The sequence below is a fragment of the Benincasa hispida genome, chromosome 11 (assembly GCF_009727055.1).
Source record: "Benincasa hispida cultivar B227 chromosome 11, ASM972705v1, whole genome shotgun sequence".
Taxonomy (NCBI): Eukaryota; Viridiplantae; Streptophyta; class Magnoliopsida; order Cucurbitales; family Cucurbitaceae; genus Benincasa; species Benincasa hispida.
Window position 1 is genome coordinate 14,957,805 of NC_052359.1, and position 22,188 is coordinate 14,979,992.

A 22,188-nucleotide genomic window follows, 5' to 3' on the forward strand; every position below is an offset into this window, starting at 1 on the left:
ACTAATAGATACTAATAGACTTCTATCAGCATCTATAAGTGAGACTTGTATCAATTTCTATCTATGATAGTATTAATGATACACTTCTATCAGTTTCTATAAAAAATTACTCTATAAATAAATCAATTTAGACTCTTATTTTGGAATTTTCTTTGAGAATTATCTGTGCATTTATTCTAATAGTTCATTTTATAGAACTCACATTTGAAGAAGCCTATATACGTTTAAGAATAAATACATGAATGATTTTCAATTGTTATCGTAATGAAAAATCTAAATTGATCGATTTCTAAAACTTTAACAGTTGATTTTTTTCAAATTATTAGTTTCAAACGATATCGATAAGTAGAAGGTATAAATTCACGCCGTTATAAAAGTTCATGAAAACATAAAAAGTAATGAACAAAAAATCACTCAGCAACGTAAGTAATAAAACATGTTTATCTTTTATTTTTTAAAAGAATGTAAAATGTACTATAAATCAAATTAAATAATTTTCAATATTCGACCATTTAAATCCTGGTAGAAACTGGAGAGCATGATTGGTTTAAAAAAATATATTCTTTTTTGAAGTATAACTACCGATGTGGGACGTGGGTTGGTGAATCTTTCCCATTTAAAGTTTGCAGTTGTTACTCCACGTTTAAAAGTTTGATAATGGTTTTTGTATATATTACATTTTCAAGAAAATTATGATTTACCAAATATTTATGTAAAATTGAATTATTATATTAATCCTTGAATGTTGATTTATTTTTCACAAAAATGGAACATATGAGATTCTTTTACCAAACAGCTTATAGCTTTTGGTGACTACCATAATTTTTGTACATTTTTTAAATGCGTGACTAACAAATTATTGGAACAAATTCAAACCACCTCACTAAAAAAATATATGGTTGGATAGGATCCCAATTATAACTACCCAAGCTTATGAAGGGACATGAATGAACTGAGATCACATCCGAATAAGAATGAGAGGATCCTGAAGACATGAAATATAGTTTTGAAAGTTACTATACCTATACTAACAATGTGCATATTTCTTTTTTGTGGCTCAAAAATATAAACTTCAAAGTTAAGTGTGCTTAGTTTAGAAGAATCCTATGTTGAGTATGCATGTGAGTGGGGATAAAGCATACAGGACTCATGTTGATTTGTGGGGACAACTTTCAATCTTAGAAGTATTCAAGACTAACGTGATGTTACCAGGTCGCAGGGGATGCAGGGGAATATCAGAGCTATCAGTTGCCGAATCCGAGTTCCGAATCCTAGTTTGAATCCTGAGCTTAGGACATAGATCTCTCCTAATAAGATGTGGTTTGAGGACGAACCAAACGAAAGCTGGTAGTATGTAACGACCCAAGTTTAGGAGGGGAACATGAATGAATCCAGATCACATCCAAATGAGAAGGATCTTGAGAACATGAAAATATAGTTAGACTTAAAAGAAATTTAAAGTTACAAATCTTCTCAGAATTTTCATAGAATACACGTAAGTGAAGAGAGCAAATTCCAAGTCGCTTGGGGCGTTATACTAAAAAAAAACATGATTGGATAGTGTAAAGATTTTTCATACTTTTTCTTATTAAAAGAACTTTGAAGATTTTCTTTTTTTAGACGGAAAAGTTGATGAAATGAAAAACCGAATATTTAGGGGAAAAAATGGAAATTTCTGGTAAGTTCAAGTTTAAACTTTGATTTGCATCAAATTATTACTTTAAAGTAAAGATAATACTTCAGTCAGATATGCAGTAATACATGCAAAAGATAAAAAATAAAAATTAAATTAAAAAGATATATTAGATACGTAGTTCGAATCTGGAAAAAGTGTTTCATTAAATATTTTAAATTTAGGATTTTTCTTCTGAAATAATATTAAATGTATTACGTACATAAATTGTATAAACATATTATATAAATACATATGCCTCGTATACTAATCAGAGACTTAAATTGTATTTTTTTTAATTCGAATTAGAACTTTGTTAAAAAAAAATTGATTTGGTTCTGTTATTAAAATTGTAAAAGTAAATATAAAAAAATTAAATCAAAGTTAATCTGAAGGTTTAGTCCAATCCCGTGAGGCAAAAATCCTAAACTTGTGAAACTATTAGAATAAAATTCACACAACTAAAAGGGAAAAAGAGTTGATTATAGATACCTTAAAAATGTGAAAACCTTCACCACCTTTCATGGAAATTTATATTGAAATTGTAAATTAAATTGAATAAAATTAAATCTTCGAATGCTCGTGATACGACTATTAAAACAGACGAGAAATGGGCTCTAAATTGGAATGATCCAAGAAAAATTGGAACTGGGGTTGGAGGGGTGCGCCAGGCCCATGCAGTAGTGCAACGCAAGGGCGACGCTAGAAGGCCCAAGCAGCAAGCTACTTTGGTGGGCCTTCCCCCTAGAAAAATAAATTTAATATCATGTGGACCGATGGCCCACGTATCAGATATTAAACTGATAAGAACAGATACTACACTTGATCTTAGCCAAAAGGCCGAGAAAGGTATGGGTTCTTTTGAATCACTCCATTGCTTTTATAGTCATCACGTTCTTTATGCTTTTTCCACCCAAGCGATGTGGGACAACGAACAAAGAATTTCTCATGAACATTTTGAAAAATAGGCTTACGCTCCAACGTTAGCTACTTTAGTTTTAGTGTTTTTATTATTTATATATTCTTTCTCAAAAGCAAATACCAAAGAAGTTTGGTTAGTTTTATTTCTGGTTTTTTTAGTTACAAAAGTAAAAATTATATATGTTCAATAATTATCCTCATTTTTGTTGGACAAAATATACTTTTATTCATTAAGGTTCAATTCATGTTTATTTAGTTTCTGAAGTTTGAAAACAGATACTTTAATCTCTGAGATTTAGAAAATAGTTTTAGATGGTCTCTCAGGATATTTGGACGATTAGTTAACTAATGGTAAAATGATATGCTTGTTAATAGGATGAATTGGCTAATTAATTTGGAATATTTTATTAATTTAATAATATTTCTTTTAATGATGTGGACTCTCCCCTCTTTACCTCTTCGCCATCATCATCTTCAACTAACATGAGACCCATTTGAAACAAGGAACCCAACGACATTTTGAGTGGCAGCGACTTAAACGTGCCCTTATAAGCCACTCGTAACGCGCCGTCGCCTACATTGGAAAGCCAATTATCTCCTCCGCCCCACCTTCTCGCCACTGCCGCCCCGCTCGGCCAGTTTCAAACCCCTAACCCAGCCACCGCTAGAAAGCTCCTCTTCCTGGGTCTACAGGCCGTGTCTGTGTCTTTCTAACCTCCGACGGTGGAGTAGGAAATTCAATGGCTTTCGCAATGAGGTCTCAGGTGCACAACGAGGGGGTTTTGTTGAAAAGATTCAACAAGGGGAAAAATGGGTCAGGTTTTTATGTGAGGTTGGCTCCGGCAACGCCATGAAAGCCGCCACTTTCCAGCTCTGCAAATTGACACGCCTCAAACTTGGAACTCAACTGGTTGATTTCATTTTTCTTCCTACATTTTTGTGTATTCAAAATTTTTCAAAAACCCTTGTGGGAATCTTGTATATTTTTTCCTTTTATTTATTATTAATCATATCGAACTCTCCGAAACCCAAAGCAGATTTGTTCATTCCTCTGATGTAAAATGTCGATGATTAATTTAGGGATAGAAAAGACGCAAAAACATAATGAAAGTTTGCAAGAGAAAGTTGAAGAATATGATAGGAGAAGTAAAGAGGAAAGAGTCAACATCTTTAAAAAATATTATTAAATTAATAATGTTGCCAAATCAGCTAGTCAATTCATTTTTTTACCAGTCAAATCATTTTACCATTAGTCAACTAACAGTCCAAGTAACCTCAAGAATCAATTATACTATTTCTTAAACCTCAAAGATTAAAATGTTCTTTTTGAAACTTCATAGACTAGATTGACATTAACTTCAAACCTCATGAACCAAAAGTGCATTTGTCCTTTGTTTTTTAATAAAGAAACAAAAACTAACATTGAGTTGAATAGTTTGTACTTGAGGTTTATGTTATTTTAGTTATTTTAGTGTGAGTTTAGGTTTTTTCTACTATTATTTTATTATACAAGTAATAGTACCTTAAATATCATATTTTATTAACCACATAAATTAACTGAAGTTATTTCTTAACTTGTACATAGTTCAACTAATTAAAGATTATAAAAATTAATCAAGAGATAAAAAAAATTAAGACACTTAAACTTATACAATCATGACAATGGGCCCAAAACTTGCAAATTTATAGAATTTTGGCCCTTAAATTTTTTAAGTAATTACATCATTGTAAAAATGAGTTTTTTTCTGGTTAAAGTTTTTGTTTGTACCAGAGTTTATTTATTTTTTATCGGTAGGTTTTGGGTCTACTTTTTATTTGGTCCTAATATTTCAAAAAGTTATATAAGTTGGTCTCAAAAGTGTTTTATACACAAGTTTACTTGATTTACTATACTAAAGTGTTTTTATTGATGTCAAATTACTATAAAAGAAGACTATTAAACACTATGAAATGGACACTAAAGGAGATCGTTGGAATTGGATGTCGAAGGGAATCATAGAGCTAGTCGTCAAATTGGGGGTCAGAGGTGGTCTTCGCTGGAGTTGACCACTAGATTCGGTCGCATAAGTGGTTGCCATAGTTGATCAACGAAGGTAGTCATCAGAGCTAGTTTTCGAGGTGGTCGATGTCAAAATTGGGCGTCGAAGGTGGTCTTCGCTGGAGTTGGCCATTGGAGTTGGTTGTAGAGATGGTCGTCTGAGCTAGTCGCCGAATGATCATCGGAGTTGGGCACTAGATGTAGTGGTCGGAGGTAGTTGCAAAGATGGTCATTGCCAAAATTAGACGTCGAAAGTGAACTTAGCTGGAGTTGGTTGTCAGAGTGATTGTTGAAGTTGGCCACAAGAGATCGTCATTAGAGTTGGTCGCCAATAGGTGGAGTTATTAGAAATATTTGAGAGATTGTTATTCTAACTACTAAGTTGTAAATAGTTTTACTATAGCAAAATAGGGGTTAAAATGCAAATTGTATTCCCCATTATTTTAACACACGCGCCCAAATATTGAGTGAGTTATCCCATCCAACCCACTCCAAATTGAGCCTCGACCACCCTCTAAAGGATTGTTTGATTTGATGGTCATCTTTTGTTTTCTATTATTAAAAAAAATCAAAGGTATTTTGTAACTATTTTAAGAAAATCAAACAATTTTTTTTTATAAAAAAAATACCTTAGGATGCCTTTGTCGCGCAAAACTTAGTTGAGTTGAATTGATAATAATGTTCCACCATTCACCATTCTACTAGGATGCTTTAGCTTTTTGTTCCACCATTCAACTACACAAATGCTTTAGCTTTCTCAAATTTTTTGCACTCATTTGAGATGTGAACTCAAGAATTTCAAATATATTTTATAATTTCCTACATGTAACTATAGCGTTAGATATAAACAAAATACTATTTTTTATATAATTAACAACCTTATAACATATTTGTATGAAAATTTATTAAATAATCCCCAAATAAGAAAAACATCATGTGGTTGGATATGATTGCTGAAGGTGATCACCGAAGTTTGATGTTGCCTGCTAAAGGTAGCTCTCGTTAGAGTTGATCATCAGAGGTGATCTTCGATAAACCTTTTTTCGGAGGTGGTCTTCATCAGAGTTGCCATTGAAGGTGGTTTTCGTCGGAGTTGGTGATTGTAGTTGGTCGCCAAAGGTGGCCAATAGTGGATACAGAACCTCATGTCAAGAGGCAAAAATGTATATAAGGTTAGAAGTTTAGTCCATAGACTTTTTTATTTGTGTTTATATATATAGTTTCTAAACTTTAAATTTTTTTAATAGGTTCATGGATTCTCGATTTATGTGTTTAATAGGTTCCTAATATGTCAATTATGCATCCAATAGATCTTTTACATATTTGAATATGTTAAATTAAATGTTATATTGACATTAAATTTAACTTTATGGTTAGTAGATACAATTGGATATTTTTTTAAAATTAATGTATCTATTAACTACAAAATTTAAAATTTAAGGTTCAATTAGACACAAATTATTTTTCTTCTTCTTATAAAACATTTAATTTTTTTTATATATTTTATATATTTTTTAGATTTATTAGATATAAAATTGAAGTTTATAGATTTAGTGAACATTTTTAAGCACTAGAGTAAAAACTGAAAGTTAGGGATTTATTAGTAACAATTTTGAAATCTTAGGGACTAAACTTGTAATTTAATATTTATATAAATGTAATTTTAAATGCATCAATATATGATATCTAGATTATGTAATATTAATTACAAATTTATAATAAATCTTTATAGAATTATTCCCTAAATATATGGGCAAAAAATCACTCAATCAAATTTTGTTAAATAATTTTATAAAGATCCAAAAGTATTTGTATGTTCCATATGAATATGTGAGAAAATTTAAATATTATATATTTTTAAAAATAAATAAATAAATAAATAAAAGTTAAATATATGTAGTGAACACTAACAAATACATATAGGATTGTTTTCATATATAGAAAAATAAGCTAACTTATTTACAAATATAGCAAAATGTCATTGTTCATTGTCTATCAGTGATAGATAGTGACATTTTGGTATGTTTGAAAATATTTCCACAAGTTTTATCATTTAAAACACTTATCCACATATTATATATATTGAAAAATTAGAAATATGAAATATGTTCAGAATTAAAATTAAAAATGCATTTCTCAATACTCAAACCTTGCACGATGACTGTGCCCCTCCGCACCATTGAGGTAATGTCAAATTTTAGGTTTATAACGAAACGGAATAATATATATTTAAAATACAACTACAATATTTTTTATATTTAAGGAAAATCAATATTCATAAATACAAAACATCACCAACTGAGAGGAGGCAAAAAGTTATGTCTTGGGCCAACGAGTGGGTCTTGTCTTTTTCTTCTGCATGTCTGTGAAGTTTTGAAAGATCCTAACATCTCAAATCTCGATAGAGAGGCATGAATTTCTCAAACGAACCACACTCTTTTGTGCCCCCCAGACCCTTAAATAGATCCGCCCCTGGAGGTGGTCATCGTTGGAGTTGATCATCCGAGGTGGTCTTGGCTAGAATTTTTGTCAGAGGTTCTCTTTGTTGGAGTTGTTTTCGAAGGTGGTGGTCAGGATTGATTACTTGAAGGTGATTGCCAGAGTGAGGTAGTGGTAGTCTTGCATTATATGTGTGAGATGCATGTGTAAAAGAAAAACAAAATAATATCTTTTAGTTAAATTCTTTTAAAATAATTTTATGTGATCCAAGTTTAGAAAAATGTACCCAAAAAAATTATAGAATTCAACCCATGTGAAACAATGCACTATTTTGCATATACAATAATGATTTCAATGATAGATATGTGATAACATTAAAATAAAAAATAGTTGCATGTCGATAACACAACGCTAAAATATTAACATATTGTTGGAAATAACTTTGGGCTTAGACCCATAGAAAAAGTTAAGGGGACTAAAAGAGTTTTGTCCCATATGGATACATTTAGAATTGCCTAGAGGGTAAATACCAGGCATTGTAAATGAGAGTCCAAAATGTGTTGGTGGTGAAATGTACAACCCTTTCACTCGGATAACTGTGCTTGTGCGAAATGAACTAAATTTTTGCTTAATTATTTTTAAATAAAAACTAATTTCTTATCATTATTAATAAATCATTTTCTTAATATTTTCGACCGTTCATTTTTTAACGTTTATGAACGACCATTCATTCTTACTCGTGACCGCAACACGGAGGTCGCGTCGTAATTGCTGTGCGAGGTGAGGGAATCAAACCTCTAGCCTCGAGGTCGATAGTACAAACTCTATGTTTATATTTGATCGTATAAACTTTTCAAACTCATTAAAAATCAAAATGCAATAACATAAAATAAGTTGAAAAAGATTTTAAAAAATCAAAACAAATAAATAAAATGATCAAAATGATCTTAGAAAAAAATTGGTTTAGTTTTGATATTTGAAAAAAATAACAATATGATTTATTGATTTAAAACATAGGAGATATTTTAGGAGAAATAATAATGTATGATAAAAGAAACATCTAAAGGAAAAAATTAGTTACATTGTAATTTGAATGAGGGTTTTATAGTCATAAAAGGTCTTTTGAAACTTTTTAGGGATACTATCGATGAGACATTTATGTGACCTACGAATACGTGGTAATTAGTCTCAAACTACGTCCAACAAATACACTAAACTAAAAAGCCAAATACACTACAAATGAAAATTAATTAACCAAACCATCCAAATAGCTTTTGAACTTATCCATAACTAACAATACTTTTTCTTGTTCTAGACTCAAAATATCAATTTAGAAAGTGAGGGTTGGGCTGATAAAAACTTTATCTAAATAATTGTATTCATGGAGAAAGAAACCGATTTGGATTGGAATATGAAAATCTCAATTAAAAATTGTCAATTGAAATTACTAACCAATTATGATGTGATGTTAATGTCAATCGTAAAGATCTCATGAACATAAGAGAAGCAAACAATATTCGATGATGGTACATCCTTCCTTAATCGAACCTGTCAAGATGGGTTAAGACCCTCAAGGCAATTCGGTTAATACCAACACCGTCCATATGCGTGGCCTACTTTTTCACAATGGCTTGATAGGAATCACTTTGGAAAGAAGAGACTTTGCGACTTGAACTCTTGGTCGATGATCGATTAAATCGAGCCTTTCATTTATGCACCAATGAATTTGATCGATTAAGTCAAGCCTCCAAAGTAGACTTGTCGTCGATTGAGAACAAAAAATAAAATCAGTTAAAAAAGATAAAAAATGAAAAAGATGTGTTCGAAGCAACAGAAACTTCAATAAATTGGAAGTCATGATAGTGGTTATTTTCATCTCACTTATCATTGAACAAAACTATTAATAGTTGAACAACCGTAACAAGGAAGTGTTCACTACAAAGCTAAGGCTACGTAATGTATTCTAATATTTTATGTTTGAGACAAAATGATAATAAATATAATGTTTAAAATAATTCAAAACTCATGACACTTGATTAAGATTAATTGAAAGTATAGTAAAAATAACAAATCTCAGTTAGGGTAACTAATATAATATGATATTTTAAATTTCAAAACAAGATTTGAAAACTAGTTGATGTACAAGATTAAAAAATTCAAAACAACTATTAAATCTTATTCGAAAATTTAAAACAACTATTAAATCGCGAGATTTATGAAAAATTATCCACTTGAAATGATGATTTAGTTGACGTTAAAAGAAATTGGACTCACGTGACATTTATGCACTTTTTTATAGTTCAAAAGGATCTCACCTTTAGCTATTTTTCCAAATGATAATGTAATTACTACTATATACCTAATTATTCCAAAACAAAAAAAGTTTAACCCAATCCAACTCTTACATTTTGGATTGGTTAATCCGAGTAGTTCGAGTTGTCGAGTTATTTGAATACCCCTAATTGTAGATTTTTCTTTTTCTTTTTTTTTTTTGAAATATTATACAAATGTTGTGAACTTCATGAGGGAACACGGATACCAATAAAATATAATACAATATAATAATAAAATAAATAAATATATAAATAAATAAAATAAAATAAATTAGCAAAATATAAAGTAAGAAATTTCTCTAAATTCTCCACTTTCTCCATTTTTTATGGAATTTGCCCAATGAGTGTGTATCTACCAAAAATCCACCTAATGCCACTATTTATAGGCAATTTGACAAGTAAGAGGTGGACTACATAGACATTAATAATATATAATGTTAAGATGCGCGGACAACACTTTGAAAAATGGGGTCATGACACATGGTCAATGGACACTAAGTATGAGCATCTAATGGATATCTATTATCATAATATTTATAATACTCCCCCTTAGATGTCCATTATATATATGAAATATGCCTCGTTAAAACCTTACTAGGAAAAAATCCTAGTGAAAGGAAAAAATTACATATTTCATATAATTTATACTCCTAAAAAGTATATTTACTCCCCCTCATGGAAACATCAGTCGTCGCATACCAATGTTGTGCACTAGTTTTACAAAGATTGCAATAGATAATCCTTTGTAAATAAGTCTGCTGGGTTATCTTTCGAACAAACTTGTTGTACAATAATATCTTCATTTTCTTCAAGATCATGAGTATAGAAAGGCTTTGGCGAAATATATTTTGTTCTATCTTCTTTATTATATCCTTCTTTAATTTGGGATATGCATGTTATTTTGTCTTCGTATAATATTGTTAGATGATTTTTATTAGAAGACAAACTACATGTTTCACGAATGTACTGATTCATTGATTTTAGTCATACACATTATTGACTAGCCTCGTGAATTGCAAGAATTTAAACATGATTTGAGAAAGTAGCCATTACGGTTTGTTTCACTGACCCCCATAATACAGCAGTTCCTCCACATGTGAATAGATATCCTATTTGAGATCCAGCTTTGTGTCGATCAGATAAATATCTAGAATCCACATAACCAACTAGATCAAAATTTGATTTATTTGAATAAAAAAAAAACTCATATCAACCGTTCCTCGGATTCCAGTTCAATATCTTTTTATTGGAGAAGAACTATATCTAGCTAATAAATTTACTGAAAATGCAATATCTGGTCTTGTATTATTAACAAGATACATAAGTGCACTAAGATATGGTACTTCAGGACCAGGAAGCTCTTCATTATCGTCTCGAGGTCCAAATATATCTTTCTTTACATCTAGTGAACGAACTTCCAATGGAATGTTTAATGGATGTGTTTTATCCATATAGAACCTTTTCAAATTTTTTCTTGTATCAGTTGACTGATGAACAAATGTCCCATATGCTAAATGCTCAATTTGCAAGTCAAGGAAAAATTTTATTTTCTGAGATCTTTCATCTACAATTCTTTCTTAAGATATTCTATTGTTTTTGAAAGCTCTTCAGGAGTTCCAATTCTATTTAAATCATCAACATATACATATATAGTTATAATAAAAAATCATGGCTGTGATTTCTTTATAAAAACACATAGACATATTGGTTGTTTTAATATCTTTCTTTCAACAAATATCCACTCAGGCGATTGTACCACATTCGTCCTAATTGTTTCAATCCATATAACGATCTCTGTAACTTTATTGAATACAATTCCCAGGAATTTGATTTATATATTTTAGGTATCTTAAATCCTTTTGGCATTCTCATATAAATATCATTATCAAGAGATTCGTTGTGACCAGATGCATGTCCAGATTTTCATACACAATCAGAGCAATTAAATATCTTAATGTAATTGCATTCACCACGGAAGAATACATCTCCTAATAATCAATACCAGGTCTTTGCGAAAAACCTTGTATAACTAGGCTTGCTTTATATCATATGACCACATTATTTTCCTCACAAATACCCATTTGTATCCCACAAGCTTGACACCATCTAGTGTTCAGACTACTAGTCCAAAAACCTGACGTTTTAAAAGTGACTTTAATTCTGCCTCGATTGCTTCTTTGAAAGCCAATCTTTTCTATGTCGACATTCTTCAATAAATTTTGGTTCAAGATCCTCACTTTCAAATATAATATCAAGAGTAACATTATATGCAAAAATGTTGTCAATAATTACATTAGTTCGGTTCCATCTTTTTCCTATCATGACATAGTTTATTGAAATCTCATTATTATCTTTAGATATTTCACCTTCCGCACTAGTCATACCAAGGATTTCTTCATGGGTATTTATATCCTCAACCAAGTCTTTTTTACTATTAATTATTTTTTGTTTTCGAGGATTTTTATCTGAACCATTGGTCTACCACGCTTCTGGGCTGTTCCAGACTCATTAATGATAATTTACTGTGTTGGGATATCAATTTTCGATGGAATATTTGCAGCTGGTATATGTGGCTTAATTACTTTCTTTACATCTAAAAATGCATCAGGTAACTGATTTGCTATATTTTGCAAATGAATTATCTTCTGAACTTCAAGTTCGTATTGTTCTGTACACAGATCTAAATGAGACAATAATGATGCATTCCATGTAATTTATTTTTCTATCTTTTTAATTCCTCCTCCTAATGTTGGAAATTTTGTCTTATTAAAATGATAATCAGCAAATCGTGCAGTAAATACATCACTCGTCAGAGGTTCAAGATATTTAATAATTGATGGAGAATCATATCCAATATATATTCCTAACCTTCTTTGAGGACTCATCTTAATACGTTGTGGTGGAGCAATTGGAATATATACTACACAACCAAAAATTCTCAGATGGAAAATATTTGGCTCATGGTCATAAGCTAATTGTAATGGCTAGTACTTATGACAAACTACTGACCTAATGCATACAAGTGACGTTGCATGCAAATAACATGTCCCCATACAGATATAGGAAGCTTAGCTCTCATAAGTGATAGTCTAGCAATTAACTACAAACGTTTTATGAATGATTCTGCTAAACCATTTTGTGTATGAACATTGAACATAAACTACAAGATGTTCAACACTTATCCCAATTGATATACAATAATTATAAAAAAACTTGGGATGTAAATTCATCAGCATTATCAAGACGAATAGTCTTTAATTATATAATCAGAAATTTGTGTTCTTAACTTAATTATTTTAGTAAGTAATCTCGTAAATGCAAGATTTCAACTTGATAATAAGCACACGTGTGACCATTTTCTGGATGCGTCTATTAGTACCATAAAATATCTAAATGGTCCACTTGGTGGGTTAATAGGTTCACATATATCACCATGAATTCGTTCTAAAAATGCAAATGATTCAGTCCTCACTTTGATTGGTGATGGTTTAATGACTAATTTGCCTTGAGAGCAAGCATCACATGATAATTCATTAGATTGAAGAATCTTCTAGCTCTTCAATGGATGTTTATTTGAATTCACAATAATTATTTTCATCATTATAGATCCTAGATGACCTAATCGGACATGCCAAATTGTAAATATGTCTAAATTCATGAATTTCAGGTTCATTGTTGTGTATGTTTCAATTACTCGTATACGAGTATAATATAATCTAAAAGATAAAGTAGACAACTCTTTCAGTATACGTTTTCCATGTGAGACAGTAGATATGATATAAAGATACTCCATATTATTCTTTCTATGAGTCTCAATATGATAACCATTGCAACTTACATTTTTAAAACTAAGTAAATTTCTCTTTGATTAACTAGAGAACAATGTATTGTCAATTGTAAATTTTGTTCTTCTATGCAAAATAATATTTTCTTTTCAAAACTCTTCAATAGGTTTGTAAAACCTGATATGTACCGACTTTTGCTTCCATATTGTCAGTTTGGAAAAATATTATTTTACATGTAAGTATTGTATGTGTTGTCGCATCTGTCAGACATAGATTTTCTTTACTCATTTTTTAATTATCCAACATATTAAAATAATCTAGGTTTGTTCATTAAAAAAATAATTACAATAAGAAAAACATCATTTGGAATATGCAAATATTAAAATCTACTAACAAGAAAAAAAACATGGAGAATCATTTCAATAAAATTCATTTTAGGGAATCGTGTCAGTCGAGATTCATGATTTTTCATCAACGATTATTAAAATTTACAACATTCAATCTAGGGAATATTATTGCTTTAGTTGACTGAGATTCATATTCTTTTTAATCAATAACTCGTTATTTTATTCAACCACGAGAAGACATCAGATGAGTGAAAAATACTTTTAAAATATTTCCCTTCATATTGCTACAGCAAAGAGCATATCTAACATATTGATTTACAACGAGCTTTAGGAAAATTTTGTTTTCTGATAATCACATTTTTATGGCATCCCGGTGTGTTTGATGCCAAAATACACCTTTATAACAAAAATAATTATTTTCATTAATATCAAAGACTACAAATTTTAATTTTATAATATTTTTCATAGTAGCACTATTACTAAATATTATATTTATGTTATAAATTTTATCATATATGTAAAACATCTTATTAATTGTACTTACATAGAAGCTCGTTCCGATAACATGTAAATTTAAGGTGCACAACGAAAATATGGAGAAAATAAAATATAAATAAATATTAAAATAAGTAAAACATAAGAAAATTCTGGGACAATCGCCTCATACTGACCAAACTTTGTTTCTTCTTTTAATTATTTGAATAAGTACACTTTGAAAAGAAAAAAAAATGCTATGGTTTTCATTGGAATTATAAAGTAAAGAGAGAAAATCAGTTGGGACAAAAATGTTCGTATTTAACTTAGAAAAATAAGCATGAAAATCGTTTATAATATAATAAAAAAGAATAATTAATTATAAATCAATAATAATTCTTGTACTTATTTAGTAGTTAATAAAATTAAAACTTACACAATTAAAAAGAGAGAGAGAAAACCGGTGAACGCAAAACGGTAAACTTGAAACAAAAACCATAAAACGCAAATCTCAGAATCCGCTGAGTCCTTAAAGATTAGACAGAAAATGGCTGTACATATACATGAGGCAAAAGAATTTGAAACTGGGCTTGGAGGGGTGCGCCAGGCCCATGCAGTGGTGCAACGCAAGAGCGACGCTAGAAGGCCCGAGTAGCAAGCTACACTTGATCTTAGCCAAAAGGCCGAGAAAGGTATGAGCTCTTTTTAATCACTCCCATCACTTTTATACCTATCGCGTTCTACAACCTTTTGTCACTCAAGCGATGTGGGACAACGAGATGAAATCCTTCCCTGTCAATAAGAAATTTAAAAATTCAATTATTCTTCACTTTTCCATTTATTTGCATATTATTATTCTAATTTTGCTGATGAATTCACAATTGTAACATTCGATTTTCCAATCAAAATTTCTCATATACATTTTCTTTTTATTTTTAAGCTCCATCGTTAGCTACGTTTTTTTTTCTTTTGTACACCATCTTTAGCTACTTTAGTTTAGTATTTTTAATATTTATATTTTTTTCTCAAAAACAAAAATTATATAGGTTTGGTAACTTATTTTTATTTCTTGTTTCAAAAGTTAGAAAAAAAAATGATAATTGACTTTTACTTTTGTTTTTTTAACATAAAGGACAAAACCAATGAACTAGTTGGGACACTTACGGAGCGTTAGGAACAAAGACTATCATACGACTATAATAATCACCTATTATTATAGTAAATACTATTTCAAAACTTTTAATTAGCTACAGTCAACACTATTTTAAAACCTCCATTTGCTATAGTATTTACTATTTTGCTACAGTTTTTACTATTTTACATTTATCATTTTTTTATTTCTTGCTACAGTGTTTACTATTTCCTTCTTAAACTCAAATATTTTGACCTTCAAACACATACTATTTTAACCCAAATACAAACTATTATGACCCAATTATAATAATCTAGGACTATATAACTAACTTCTTACCCCAAACATCTCCTTAGTTGGTAATTATAGTCTGTAATTATAAGTTATATTAGTTTGTAAATTACAATAATTTGTGTATGGGGTGTAACCTGTTTTAATCTAATAGTTAATCATACTTAAATATATTTGAATATATTTTCCTCTAATAACCTATAATTTTAATATGAATCTTATTCATATTAATTTTTAATCTATAGTTTTAGTATAAATCTAATTTATATTATGTAATATTTAAATCTTATTCAAAGATTTTATTTTTCTCATATAGTAAAGTTTAACTTTGAATCTAATTCAAAATTAGTTATACATTATATTAATTGTAACATATATAATTATATTTTCCAAATAATTCTAACATTCTAAATTCATCCAAAACTTCAACAAATTTGTTTTTATCTTAGTGAGCGAGAGACCTAATGGACCTATAGATTAGAAGCTCCAATGATAAGAGATTAATTAATTAAATTCTTTAATTAAATTAACCAATATTCATTAATTGTGGGTCACTCTATTAAAAACCTGCAACTGCATTCTTCGCACTGTAGATACATTTATGTGTCCATAGATATTACCGATATTACCGTTACCAGTAAGTCAAACCTTCACAAGTCATTCATAATTATCTGTCTATGGTCCTACCATAAACAAAATCCCTCTCAGACCAATGAGAGGGAAGGGGCCCATTGTTCAAGACCTCAAGTCAGCACTAAAGGGAACAACTCATTTACTTTCCAAGATGGGAAAAAATAAATTCCACATCGTGTAGTTATGTTCCAACTCCTCACTCGGTCTTGTCCCAAAAATGGTAGGCATATTGAGTCGTGGACTTATACTACTCTCACCCATGCAAATCAAATGATAGTTCCCCATAGGCAAGAGTCCATTGTTGACTTTTTGACCCTTAATCTCAAATTAATATATTTTAATTAATTAATTAATGTTTTGATGATAACAAATCTACTTTTATTAATTAACCATTTGAGTGTTTTGAAGTATCCATTGCGTAGAGCTTAGAGCAATGGTTTCAACACAATTTGAATCACCTAAATCGGACCTCAAACAAATAAGATATGGTTGAAACAATCTTAAAGGAAAAATCTCAAGCGGCTAGTTTTGGACATATGGTGTATTTTTGCTTTTTGTTAATTTTTTTAAATGAATTTAAAAAGAAAAAGAATTTAATATTATATTTTGTTTATGTCTAACGGCTAGTTTAGTTTTAAATCTTCACCATTGATTTTTCTTTTCCAAGATCCAAGGGTTCAAATTAAATATGGTTTTCAATAATTTTTCCTCCCTATTTAAACTCATATTCTTCTCCAAATCATAACAACAAATTTTATTATTTTCGATCCTCCATAACTCATTACTCATTAAGTCACCATTGTTGTTCTCTCTCCAAGCTTCAATTTTCTTATTTTTATCTTTTTCTTAAGAGAGATATTTTACGTTATGAGGATTGATTCATTGAGTGCTAAATTTGTAAATCTACACTTCAAGAGATTTTTTCTCATATTGTTCTTCATTTCCAAATTCATTGTAGGGGGTTGCTCTTGATCCCTAAAAAAAATAATTATAACGGTTTTATCCCCAATCGTGGAAAGGATAGGATTTGTTCTTGCGCCCGGAAAAAGGACGTTGTAACGGTTTGACTCTAAATTGTGGAAAGAGTCAAATTCGTAATGACATACCCAAGAGGAGCTTAGGAAGTAGATATAGGTCGGTTGTATCAAACCACTATAAAATTACCGGTGTCAATTTTTCTATCTCTATACTACTTTAATTTTGCAATTAATGTGTTATTATTTTTTATTACATTAAATTAATTGTAATATTTGTTCTTCAAATTATTTGTTCATATTGATTTCTTTTGATTGGCAATTTTAAATTTTCTATATTCATTACCAATCTTTTTATTATAATTAAATAGGATGCTTTAAATTGTGATTCTTATTTTTTTTTTTAATTGAATGTGAAATTATTTTCATGAATTTATTGTTTAAATTACTTATTACCTAAAATTATATTCATTTTGCTTAATCGGGCTTATATTATTAAAAGTTTCATTAGTTTTAATAAACCCTATTCACCCCCTCCCCTCCTTCCCCCTCCCTCTAGGGTTGCCATACCGATCCTACATACATAACTCACTCATGATTGAGATTAAGTTACCTGAGGTCATCCTATGAAATATTAATATTTTAAACTAATGGTGTTCTAGTGAAAGATTAATTTCACAGTCTGGTATTATACAAACTTTTTGTATAGGATACCCATCTTTGCATGTTTATTACATGAACGACTTGAATCAAATCGTTTATAACACTTACAACACTTGTAACATTTACAATGTGGGTCATATCCAAGTGTTACCAAGATAAGGTACCCAACCTTATCCATATAATATAGACCTTTTAGGTTATTACTTGAATACAATCCAATTGTATGTCTACCACATAGTGTTCAAGTTACATTAAATAACCATGAATCTTAGCTTATTGGATTAAGTTAGGCAAGACTAATAAATGAACAAAATACTTCTTTATTTTATTAATAAATAATAATGTTTACAAAATTACAAACTACGAGTATTGTAGTGTAATAGTTATAACCCATTAGAGCATACACTATACCCAGTACATATCTTCCACTTGCTCTAGACCAAGGGATGCATATCTTTCAAACCTAGATTCTCCAAACGACCCTAAAAAAAACTTAGTCGTGAGGGCCTTTGCAAATGGATCAACAATATTGTGCTCCGAAGTGATCTTCGTGACAATCACTTCTCCTTGTTGCACAATCTCCTGTATTAAATGATATTTGCATTCTATATGTTTTTCTCTCTTCTCACTCATGGTCTCCTTAGAATTCACCATAGCATCACTATTGTCACAATAAAGGGTAATGGACATTGACATGATTGGAATGACTTCCAAATCAATAAAAACTTCCTTAGTCAGACTGCTTCTTTAACAGCCTCACAAGCAGCTATGTACTCAGTTCCATGGCGGAATTAGCAATACAACCTTGCTTGACACCCTACATACTATAGCTCATTCGTTAAAAGTGAACAATGATCCTGATGTGGATTTCCTAGAATTCTTATCAGTATGAAAATTAGAGTCAATGTATCTTGTGAAGATCAAATCCTAAGCACCATACACGAGCATATAGTCCCTTATTCTTCTAAGATACTTGAGGATTGTCAATAACCGTAATCCAATGATCAAATCCAGAATTTGATTGATATCTACTGACAATTCAAACTACATAGCAAATGTCTAGCCTAGTACACAACATAGCATACATTAGCCTACCCACTGCCCATGCATAAGCAATTTGTCTCATCTCTTCAACTTTTTAAGGTGTCTTAGTATATTGTACCTTAGACAAGATAATTCTATGCGTAAAAGGTAATAAAGCCCTCTTGGAATTCTGTATCGAATATCTAACAAGTATCTTGTCAATATACGACACTTGAAACAAGGCCAACATTTTGTTCTTACGATCCCTAATAATGTAGATTTCTAAGACGAGCATCTTGTAAAAAAAAAACAATTTTCTTATTTCTTTCTTCATTTCATATTGAGTTAAGGCTCTCCCACTAACTAACTCTCAGTAACTTTCCTACATGGGGATTTATTTATTTATTTATTATTATTAATATTAAATCAAAATATAATTTAAATTAATTAAATAATATTTAATAAATCTAATTTATTAAATTCAATTCATTAAATACNTAATTTATATTATTTAATATTTGAATCCTATTAAAATATTTTATTTTTCTCATATAATAAAGTTTAACTTTGATTTTAATTCAAAATTAACTTTAAAATATAATATATCCATATATATTATATTAATTATATCATATACAATTATATTTCCAAATAATTTAAACAATTCAAATTCATCCAAAACTTTAAGCCCCGTTTGATAACCATTTTATTTTTTGTTTTTCTTTTTTAAAATTAAGCTACAGACACTACTTCTACCTCCAAATTTCTTCATTTGTTATCTAGTTTTCACCAAAAAAGAATACCAAATTTTGACTTAAAAATAGCTTTCAAAAAATTATTTTTGTTTTTGGAATTGGCTAAGAATTCAACTATTGTACAAAGATGCAAATCATTGTAATAAATATTGATGAGATAGATTTAATTTTCAAAAATAAAAAACTAAAAATCAAATAGTTACTAAACGAGACTTTTAACAACTCTATTTTTATATGCCTACCATACTATTTGTAAATCCCTTTATATGTAACTTTAAGACAAATGATTGGATTGCTAAAAGAATAGAAAGAAAAAAAAAACAAACAAACAAATGATTGGAATAAATTCAAACAATCCCACTTAGGTTTTGTTTGAGATTGTTGTACCTTTTAAAATAATTGCTTTCAATTGTACGGTTAGAAAATTAGCTATGAAAAGAAGTAAAATAATGTTTGATAAATTTCAGCTTGAACTTGAGAAAGTAGGTTAGAGTGTTTGGTAAATAAAATACTAAAACATCTTATTTTAGATATAATAATTGAAATACTTATAATCAACTTTTTTATTATTTTTTATTTTTTGTAATTTAAAATTCTAAATAATTGTTTTTTTTTAAAAAAATATAATGACAAAAATAGGGTTGGAAGGAAACAATTTCTAAGAATAGGTGTTTTTGGGAAACTATTGACAAAATGGGGTAGTGAAATCGTGTAACGGGTACACGATTTCCATGTGGCAAACTCATATACCCGGTACACGAGTACCGTTTAATCCAGTCAGCACCACATCGGCTGACTGGTTGACCGGTCAAACGCAAACTCGTGGACCCGGTCCACAATTTGTTTATTTTTTTTTTCTTTTTTTAAAAAAGTTTGTTGACTATTTTTTTTAATTGTAGATGTTGAACAATATTAAAACTTTAGGAATTGGTCCACAAATTCCTTCATTATTAAACTTAATTATATATTTAATTTACAATGAAAATATCTTGCACTCATATTAAAAAAATATATATCATGATATTAAAGAATATTTAAAATTAGTTCTTTAATTTACAATTTGAAAATGAAAGTTTACATGAAATTTAAAAACGACCACCCTGGCCCTTACCCCTCGTGTCCCTCTAAATTAGGTTCACCCTGTTGTTGCTGTCATCTATAACGAATACGTCTTCGATCAGTGTTAGCAACATTAAGTCCTCTTGTTTGTTGAATAATACCTTCTACGTTGACCAATGTTTGTTGACACATTGAACCCAATTCTGGTAAGTTGTTCTGCACTGAATATTGTTGAACATCGCCGATAAAATTATTCTGTAAAATAAAAAATAATAAATATTAAACAATATTCATATCATATATATGGAAAATGTTTGATTTTAAATCTCTTACCATGCAGTAGTAGTAAGCGTCATCAGGTGTGATAAATCGCCTCGTGATCGAATTATACCAGGGAAAGTAGTCGTCTGATACAACTTTATGTGGCAATTCTTCTTAAGCAAATCACCACAAAGCCTTGGGGTAACACTGTGTTCGACCGTTGATTTCTTGTGATCGCTCAAGAAGAATTGCTGCATAGAGCCAGTGCAACTTGGTGGGCGCAATTGGGTGAAAAGCATAATAAATCACGATGGGACAGAAAGCTGATGACGGTCGATTTCGAATTAAGTTGACAAGCCGCTAACAAACTATTGTAGCAAATACACTCAATTTTTCGGTGACAAATATTCGACGCATTAGACAGAGAATTAATGCCATCCCATCAGTGCAATCATAAGAGAGAAGCAGCCTTTCACCCCGAAGATCTATAAATACCGAAGGCAACCTTTAGTGAAGGAGTTCAGACAGTTAGATAATTTTTCCTTAGATAGAAGTAGATTTTCTTTTACTTCAAAGGGCGAAGCAAGAGAAGGGAAGAGATGCTGGAAGATCGCTCTGGTCAGCTCGAGAGAGAATCCAGAGGCATAGAAAAGCAGAGAGAGGGCCGTTCTCGCGAGAGCGAGGATATCTTTTAAACAGAGTAGAGAAGAACAGTGTAAAAAGCCTTGGGAAGCAAGAGATTGCTACCATGCTCTTTATTCTCATTTCGCATTATTATTTTATATTTCAACTCTATATCTATAAAATGAAACTTGCTTATCTACATCTATTCACTCTCTTAAAAGCACGCATGAGTAGCTAAATCCATTGAATGGGTTGAGAAGAACTAAGCTAACATGACCTAGGATCTTCATCGCATGCGATTGTCTTGACTTATGTTGCACCCAACACCCCTTTAGAGCTACTCGAGAGAGAGTCTAAGGAAAGAACCTAAGACTTGAGAGAGCTAGGTTAGAATCTAGACTCGAGAGAGCAAGATTAGATCTGCATAAGCAAGAGATAGAGACTTAGAGATAAGCTCTGTTTGCCAACATGCATTGCATGCACCCTAGAGATAGGTTATGATATTATGTGGTCGCCTTGTTTGTGTGTGTGCCATTTGTCATCGCATATATAAGAATAGAAGCTTATGTTAGGTTCTATAGACTTATCGCATATATCGCATGCGTTCTAGAACTAGAGGCCGTAGCATTTGCGTTGAGAGATGATTTGCTATTGTATGTGTGTTGCATAATCGCATAACATGAACGCATCTTAGGAAGTGTTAGCTGAACCCCTTCTCAACCCGTTCCCTGCATATTCATCGCATCTTCCGTATTATCAACTCT

At 30.3% G+C, this 22,188-nt stretch overlaps 1 non-coding gene and 1 pseudogene across 1 annotated transcript; both read right to left on the minus strand.

Moving 5' to 3' along the window:
• Positions 1-2,329: 2,329 nt before the first annotated feature.
• Positions 2,330-2,525, minus strand: LOC120092244. Its single transcript, XR_005485955.1, has one exon. It is a non-coding gene; the product is annotated as a U2 spliceosomal RNA (small nuclear RNA).
• A 12,077-nt stretch (positions 2,526-14,602) lies between these two features.
• LOC120092288 lies at positions 14,603-14,705 on the minus strand (annotated as a pseudogene).
• Positions 14,706-22,188: the final 7,483 nt, after the last annotated feature.